Source organism: Peromyscus leucopus, chromosome 12 (assembly GCF_004664715.2).
Source record: "Peromyscus leucopus breed LL Stock chromosome 12, UCI_PerLeu_2.1, whole genome shotgun sequence".
Taxonomy (NCBI): Eukaryota; Metazoa; Chordata; class Mammalia; order Rodentia; family Cricetidae; genus Peromyscus; species Peromyscus leucopus.
In genome coordinates, this window is record NC_051073.1 from 57,270,596 (window position 1) to 57,278,735 (window position 8,140).

The following is an 8,140-nucleotide window of genomic DNA, read 5'->3' on the forward strand; positions in this document are numbered from 1 at the left end:
TCCTTGGGACTAGTTCAAATGCCTTTCTGGAGGCCTGCTCCCTTCCTCTCAGTTGGCAGGAAGCCATCAGGATTCTGGGCCAGCTAGACAACCCCTTGTGGGCTGGTGAACTTCTTTTCGGGAAACTTAAATGTGGGGATTGGTGATCATGTTTTATACAAGGCTTTTGTAAATATGGCCTTTGAACAGGGCTTTTCTAAAAGCTAGTTATGGAAACACTGCCTGGAAATTCTCACTGAATTAAAGGAACCTATGATCACAAAATGAATGCAGTGTAAGGAGCAGAAAAGATTTTTTTTTAAAAAGCACACATGTAGCTCTCTCATTTACAGTATGTGGGGAGGCTTGACTTAATTTTAAAACCTGGCCGAGCCAGGTGGTGCTGGCACATGCATTTAATCCCAGCTCTTGGGAGGCAGAGGCAGGAGGATCGCTGTGAGTTTGAGGTCAGCCTAGTCTCAGAGCAAATTTCAGGACAGCCAGGGCTACACAAAGAAACCCTGACTTGGAAAAAAAAAAAAAAACAAAATAAGTAAATAAATAAGTAAATAACTACAGAGGATGGGAGTGAGGTCTGAAAACTTCATACCTTCTGTTCAATTTTTTCTGTGAATCTAAAATTGTGCTAAATAATTTTTTAAGATTGTATTTGTAATTATGTATATGTCTGTGTATGGGTATATGCGTGTGAGTGCAGGTGCCAACAGAGACCAGAAAAGAGTATCAAGTCCCCTGCAGCTGAAGTTACAGGCAGCTGTGAGCTGCCCAATGTGGGTGCTAGGAACTGAATGTGAGTCCTCTGAAAGAGAAATAGGTAGTCTTAACCACTGAGCCATCTCACCAGCCTTAAAAATATTTTTTAAGAATTCTACCTGAGAACTAAAGAGCTATGAATAATGACAAACTCATATTTCTGAACTGCAATATATGGAATTTGTTCAAAGACAAGACATCCTCAAAGCAAAGAGTGTGACTAATGCTTAATAATTAGTCCTCCATTCCTAATCCCACTTGAGACTAAATCTGGCCCAGGTAAAAAACAATCACTTACCCCTTATAAGCTTAAGTGTCTTCCATAAAACTGATGATACAGAAGAAAGTTCAAGGTTAAAACTTGTTTCTGTGGGGAAAAGAACAGACAAAGTGGTTAAAACACCTCTCTGTGCTCAAGAGGGATCTCCCACCCCATTCTCTGCATGTCAGCTAAGTGACCAGAGGCTTGGGGACAACCTCTCTCCACAGTTCCCTAGCTTATATAAAGCTTGGGGGTTGGAACATACTCACTTCATAATGAAGTTGTAAGAATTTAATGAGAAGGCACACCCAAACACCTACCATATATTCCCAGAGCTACAAGCACTTGCCGTCTATCACTCTGACTCATGTGTTATCAGAATATTAGCCAAAATAATAACGATAACATTGCTGAAGTACAGATATTTTTAACAATAATGTCCATGTTTCTTTAATGAGTATATAATACTTTTATCATTAAAAACAGGGTGACTTTTCAAAAGGAAATTCTCTCTAGGGCCAGTGACTCCTGGATGGTGCTCGGGAAGGCAACGTCGGGCTTATTTGTCCTATTCTTTAAGTAACTGTGAAACTCTCCCTCTTCCCACAGCCATTCTTATATTTAATCGAGACACTGATATGGGATACAACAGAGCAATCTGCAGAAAGCAAATTCAGACAACATCAAGGAACTATTTAAGGGCGACCCTCACCCACCTTTCCCTTCTAGAAATCTGTCCTAGACTTTGTTTTTATTTTTTCTTCCCTCAACACATCAACTGCACTCTAAGCACCTGCCACTTATAAGCACAGGCTCAGACATCCACGGGCCAGAAAGGGAAGTATTGCCTTTATTTAGTTCAGTCTTTTCCCAGACCTTAAATGTCTGCAACTTGTTTTTCAAATATGCTTGCCCCTCCTCACTCCAAAGAATAGTAACACATGAAACAAGACTGGTAAAACATTGAGCTAGGCAAGTGATATTAACCTAAGGGCCCCTTGTCTTTCAATGTCTGTGTTTTTTAAACTTTCCATAATAATAAAAATAATCTAATTAGGAAGTTATAACCAATAGCAACATGGCATAAACATCCATTCTCGGGAAATCTCTTAGCAATACATCCTCTCCGTGCCTCCATGGCAGATATGGTAGGTACCACACATTTATGCACTAAGTGTTCTCATTGCACCAGACAGAAAGGATGTGGTGGCATTCAGCAGCTGATGAACACTAACGTCAGCATCTCAATACCTCTGAGGCTACCCACATGTACCATAGACAGGGTGTGTGAGTGGGCATGTAGCCCTGGACACTTGGTTCTGCTGCTTGAGACTCTCTGGGGCAGCACAGAGGAAAAGCTGATACTGGTACTCCATCAGAGCTCCCAGGAACTGACTACTGTACATATTTTCCCACTTTCCTTAGGTCTCAATTTTAACCTCCTAGGGAGCTTCTGAGTGACCATTATCCTGATGCCTATGGCACCTTTGAGGTAAGAATGGTATAGAAATGATAACAACCACTACCATATAGGAGTCAGCAAGATGGCTTCTCAGATAAGGGCACCTGTCACCAAGTTGCCAACCTGAATTTGATCTCTAGAACTCACAAGTTGTCCTCTGACCTCCACACATGTGCAGAGGTGGTTTGCACAAATGCACACACTCACTAAATAAATAAAATAAATAAATAAAATAAAAGTGTTAAAATTTAAGTCATTTCAACTTCCACACTGGAAATGCTTAATAATATTTTTTTAATGCGGCCCTGTATTTTAACACACAGAATGCAATGAATTTCCATGAGTGTATACTGATATAAGTAATGTAATAAAAGAAAGGGATAGGAAACAAAAAGGTAGCCTTTCTTGCAGGAAATTTTCAATTTAGGAGCCAGGAATAAAAAAAATCATACTACAGCCATCATTGCTTCCAGCCAGTTTTACCAATGGACATTAAAATTAATGGAGGAATTTGAGGGTGAACAGTTTTGTGCTCTGCTTAGCTGCAAAGACTCTCAGTCAAGTGCTAACCGCAAGTGGGAACTACACAGAGGAACTAACATAATCTTAAAGAGGCTATCACATCACCAGGTAAGACCTGCCCACCTTGCAAACCTGTTAATATTGTATTGACAAATAAAGGCCATCAACAATATTGAGAAATGAAGTCTAGATAGTATTGATAAAAGGTCTCATGGCTGTGTAAAGGGGTCACTATATTAGAAGAAGCTAGATGAATGTTCTCTAGCATTTTCAAAACTTTTAAGCAACCTAAAATTAAAGTATTATAAAATGTTCAAAAAAAATCATAAAGTCAGAATCTGAATATAGCTCCAGTTAACTCAATTCTCAAAAAGATTCCAACTCTGTGTATTCCTGATGCCTCAAATCAACCTAACACATAACTTTCTAAGATACACTATATAGGGGCTGGAGAGATGGCTCAGAGGTTAAGAGCACTGGCTGCTCTTCCTGAGGACCTGAGTTCAATTCCCAGCAACCACATAGTGGCTCACAACCATCTGTAATGAGATCGGGTGCCCTCTTCTGGCCTGGTGTGGAGACATACATACAGGCAGAACATTGTATACATAATAAATAAAACTTAAAAAAAAAGAAATGAATGTTTTTTTTTTAAAAAAAGATACACTATATGAATAAGGATATGACACAATTCAAGCCTACTGAAGAAAGGGGGACTATATTTAAGAGAGAGACAGAGACAGAGAGAGACAGAGAAACAGAGAGGAAGGAGGAAGGGGGAAGAGAGGGGAGGAAGAAGAGAGGGGGAAGAGAGAGAGAGGAAGAAGAAAGGGGAAGAGAGAAAGGGGGAAGGAAAGGGGGAAGAGAGAGAGAGGAAGAAGAGAGGAGAAAGAGGCCTCCCGAGGATATCCACCCAATATGGGCCTAACAAGTTACAATAAGACTGGGCGTAAACCCTCATATCACAGCTGGACATGCAAACCAGTAGGAGGAAAAGGGCCCCAAGTGCAGGGAAAAGAGTCACCCACCCCCTACTCCCATTGATAAGAGTCCCGATAATACCAAGCTACACAACCGTAAGGTATATGCAGAGGTCCTGGCTCAGACCCATACAGGGTCCATACTTGTCACTTCAGTTTCTGTGAGCCCTGCCTAGTTGATTCTGTGGCCCATGTTCTCCTACAATCAGAAGGTGAACGTCTACTGACTCCACTGCAGAGTTCTCAGAGAGCTGGAAATGGCATAGAAAGACAGACTCAGTGAGCCTCTACTGAAAACTCCCAGCGGAAATTCTTGTGATTTCTGCAAACGTATATTACATAAAACAACTTCAGTCATTTGCTAGTTGGGTTTACTTCATGTTTCCTGACTGTTTCCTGCAACTTTGGTTATAAAATGGGTGTTGTGGAGCCACATGCATGCCCTTGACGGGGGTAGTAGATCCTTGCCCCTTCCTCTTTCTCTTACTTTTTGGCTCCAAGGTAAGAGCTTGTGCTTCCTACAGGCCACCTACCATGATAGGTTGCCTCACCACAGCCCATAAACAACGAGGCCAATCGACCATGGGCTAAACCAGGTCAAACTGTGAGCCCAAATAGTTCTTTTCTCAGCCCTTTATCTCAAGACTGTGCACTCTTGGACAGAAAGTTAGGAGCCGCTCCCACAGTACAGCTTGGGTTCCCGGAAGGGGTGAGCTGGGTGGTAGAAGGAAGTGGTGGGTGTGATCCAGAGCTGCTTTAGAAAGGAAAATGCACATAAGCATGCACACCCCAAAGTGGGTGTTTAAAAGACACTAACTATGGTAGAAGGGCTCACCCATAGACAAGTAGGGAAAAAAAAACATAAAGATGTCATAAAACACAATCCCAATTCTGCAACATATGTGTGTGTGCATGACTTCTTCTACCTGTACAAAATAGTAGAAATAGTCACTGAAACAAATTTGAGAAAGTTTCTAATTCAGGGTTGGGGGTGGCTCATTAGCAGAAATAATGTTGCTTTCTGGTAAAAGTAACTAATTGTCCATTAAAATATTCTAAAATTTTAAAATGCCATTATTAAGCCAATATATATTTAATTCCAGGAAGTGACGGCAGGGCAGAGAAAGGTTTATAAGGTGTGAGGAAACAGGAACTAAAGCAGTTCATCTAAGACCCTTTTAGATGAAGACTCAGAGGCTTTCATCTTCTCTCTCTCCAGTTGGAATGTCCCGCCTAACTTTATTCTGCCTCACCATTGGCCAAACAGCTTTACTTATCAACCAATCAGAGCAACACATATTCACAGAGTACAGAAAGACATCCCACAGCACCTATCTACACACACACACACACACACACACACACACAGACACACAGACAGAGCTGTCAGTGAACTTCCGCACTAGACAGAGAACCATAACCCTGTGTACTCTTCTTAAAATTCCTATTCTGGGTCCACACCCAAAGGTTTTGTTCCAATGGTCTGGGGCGGAGCCAAGAAATTTATATTTTAAACAGGAACCTGGATAATTCTGACACATACCATTGTTCACTGATGGTTTTTTTTAAAAAAAAAAAAAAAAAAAAAGACCAGAATAGCCAGGAGTCACCTGTGGTTCATGACTATAATACCAGTACTGAGAAGACTGGAGCGGAAGAATCGCCCCCCCACCCACCCAACTCCCAGGCCAGTCTGGACTGTAATCGTGAGTTCCAGGTCAGGACTGACTTGCTTCGGATGTCCCCACTGTAGATAAAAGGTCTTCAAGGAGAGATTCAGTGGCTGGTTCCCAAAGCATTTGTACGAATCTCCAGATAAAGCACACACCATAACTAGCCCAGCTTAGAAAAGGTACTAAATACTTACATCAAGTGGCACATAAAATGTAATAAAAGGAGTCGCTGTTAGGGCCCTGCCTACCTATTCTTCCTCAAACAGTTTAGCATGGTCAGCAATTGTCTTTGAGATTGTTTTTAACCTTCAAAACTGTGGACCTCTCTCCAAAGCGGTCAGGTACACAAACGTTTGTGCTATCTCATGGAGTTTTCAAAGTCCGCAGAGCCCAAACCCATTCTTTAAAACTAACTTTAAAACGAAGAAGAAGAAAACCAACCAACAAAGCATTGTCTCCTCAGGTTCCATCACTCTCTGGCAGAGTGCTGGAACAGCTTTCCAAAACACTCTATCTTGAATTTCACTTGCTCAACCTGAGATTTCTTAAGTTGAGAGAGAGAGAGAGAGAGAGAGAGAGAGAGAGAGAGAGAGAGAGAGAGAGAGAGAGAGAGAGAGAGAGAGAGCTAATTGTTTTTAAAATGAGACAGAGAGACCTTTTCTCAGCTCTCAAATTACCTTCTTTCTGCTCTTTCATCACCAAACCAGTGGGGAGACCAGTCAGAACCAGGGCAGCTGGCCACACTTTGCAACCACAAGCGCCCTTAGAATCTTAAGGTTACCGCCCCCAAAGGCCTTCGCTAGGTATTTATCACCCACACCCTTCAACACCCGAACCCCAAACCAAGAGTTAATCACCTTTATCTAAGAAAAGCCAGACCATCAAGAGATACGGATCCACAGACCCTAGAGGGATCAGATGCCCGACCCACAGCAGGTGTGTCTCAAGTCCTTCAAATCCCCGGTGACTACCTCCTGATGAGGACGCTCAGCGCTCGCCCGGCCCTCACCTGTGCAGCTCCATTGAGCTGTCTCCCCAGGTGAAACCTTGTCTATCTAACCCGGACCCACAAGGATGGGCCTTTGCCTGGTGGAGGAGCCTGGGCCAGCACCGGGACGCGGGACGCCACGGATGCGCCTTGCATCTCCCCATCTGCGCGCAACATCTCCCCGGCCCTGGGCGTTTGGGGCGCCGGCACCCAAACCGGAGCCAGAGCCGGAGCCCCAGCTGGAGCCCCGCCGAGATGGGCCTCTGCGGGTCCCCCAGCCCCGCCGGCCGCTCGCCAGGCTGGACAGCCGCATCGAGGCCTGACCGCGCCGATTGCACGCCCGCCCGGCCCCATCCCGTGGACCCACCAACCCCGCAGCCCGGCGAGCACCGCTCGGAGCGCGCAGCCGCGGAGCTCCAGCCCCTGGTACTCACCCCGGACGCGGCCACCGTGAGGCCGCCCGGGGAAGGGGAGGTGGTGAGGAGCAGCCCCAAGGATCTCCCTCTTGGACTGCGCCGCCAGGAGGCGGCCCTGGAGGCCCGGCTCCGCCTCGAGTGCAATGCCATCGGGGGCGGGTCTGCCGCTTCTCCCGGGACTTGGCGCCACCGGCCGGCCGGGCCAGCCCCATCAACGCGCTGCGGGGGCTTGAGAAAAAGAAGGGATGCACAGCTCAGCCTTTGGGGGATCACAAACCTTATTGCCGCTAGCGAGCTAGGCCCCTGGTGTTTCTCAGATCGCATCCCCCCGGGGACGTCACCGGAACCTGGAAAAGAGATTGAAACCCCCTGCTTTCCACAGCAGGAAAACGACGCTTTGGACTCGCCGGAATGTGCAAGCCTTTCGCTTCTCTGGGCAACGCTGAGTGAAGAGTGGCCTAAGGCCACATCCTAGAATCCAGAGGTCCGCAGTTCCGTGTTTACTCTGCGTGACATTACCAGGCGACATCGTCATCTACAAAGTTCACGCTCGAGAACCCTGAAATGGAGGGGCGGAAAAAAGCTCTTCACCCTTCATAACATTTTAATTAAGTTTACAATTTTATGTTGCGCTGAATTCATAACTAAATCTGGGCCAAGGGTTGGACATACACTTAGCAACTCTAAAGTCCTGACAGGTTGCAGCCTTCTCAGCCATACATTGTACCAAATTGAAGACAGAATGATGTTTACGCTAAAAATTTTGATTGAAAAATAATGGTGGGCTCTGCTTAGGCACACAGGACAGCAGACCACATGCTACCAGCTCTCTCAGAAAAATTATATGAAAACCACCCCATCCATTTCCCTCTAACGCAGCGTTTCTCATCTCAACCTGCAGGTTGCGACCCTTTCACAGGGGCCGCATATCAGATACCCTGCATATTAGCTATTTACATTACAATCCATAACAGTAGCAAAAAATTACAGTTATGAAGTAGCAATGAAATAATTTTATGGCTGGGGGTCACCACCACATGAGGGGACCGCATGAAAGGGTCGCAGCGTTAGGAAAGGCTGAGAA

General features: G+C 45.0%; 1 protein-coding gene across 1 annotated transcript in view; it reads right to left on the reverse strand.

Annotated features, from left to right (window-relative positions):
* B4galt4 (beta-1,4-galactosyltransferase 4) overlaps nt 1-7,199 on the reverse strand; it is a 30,102-nt gene extending 22,903 nt beyond the window's left edge. Inside the window, 2 exon segments of the mRNA XM_037209757.1 lie at nt 1,052-1,120; nt 7,075-7,199. The gene's annotated coding sequence lies outside the window, so the exon portion shown is untranslated.
* Between the last annotated feature and the right edge of the window lie 941 nt (nt 7,200-8,140).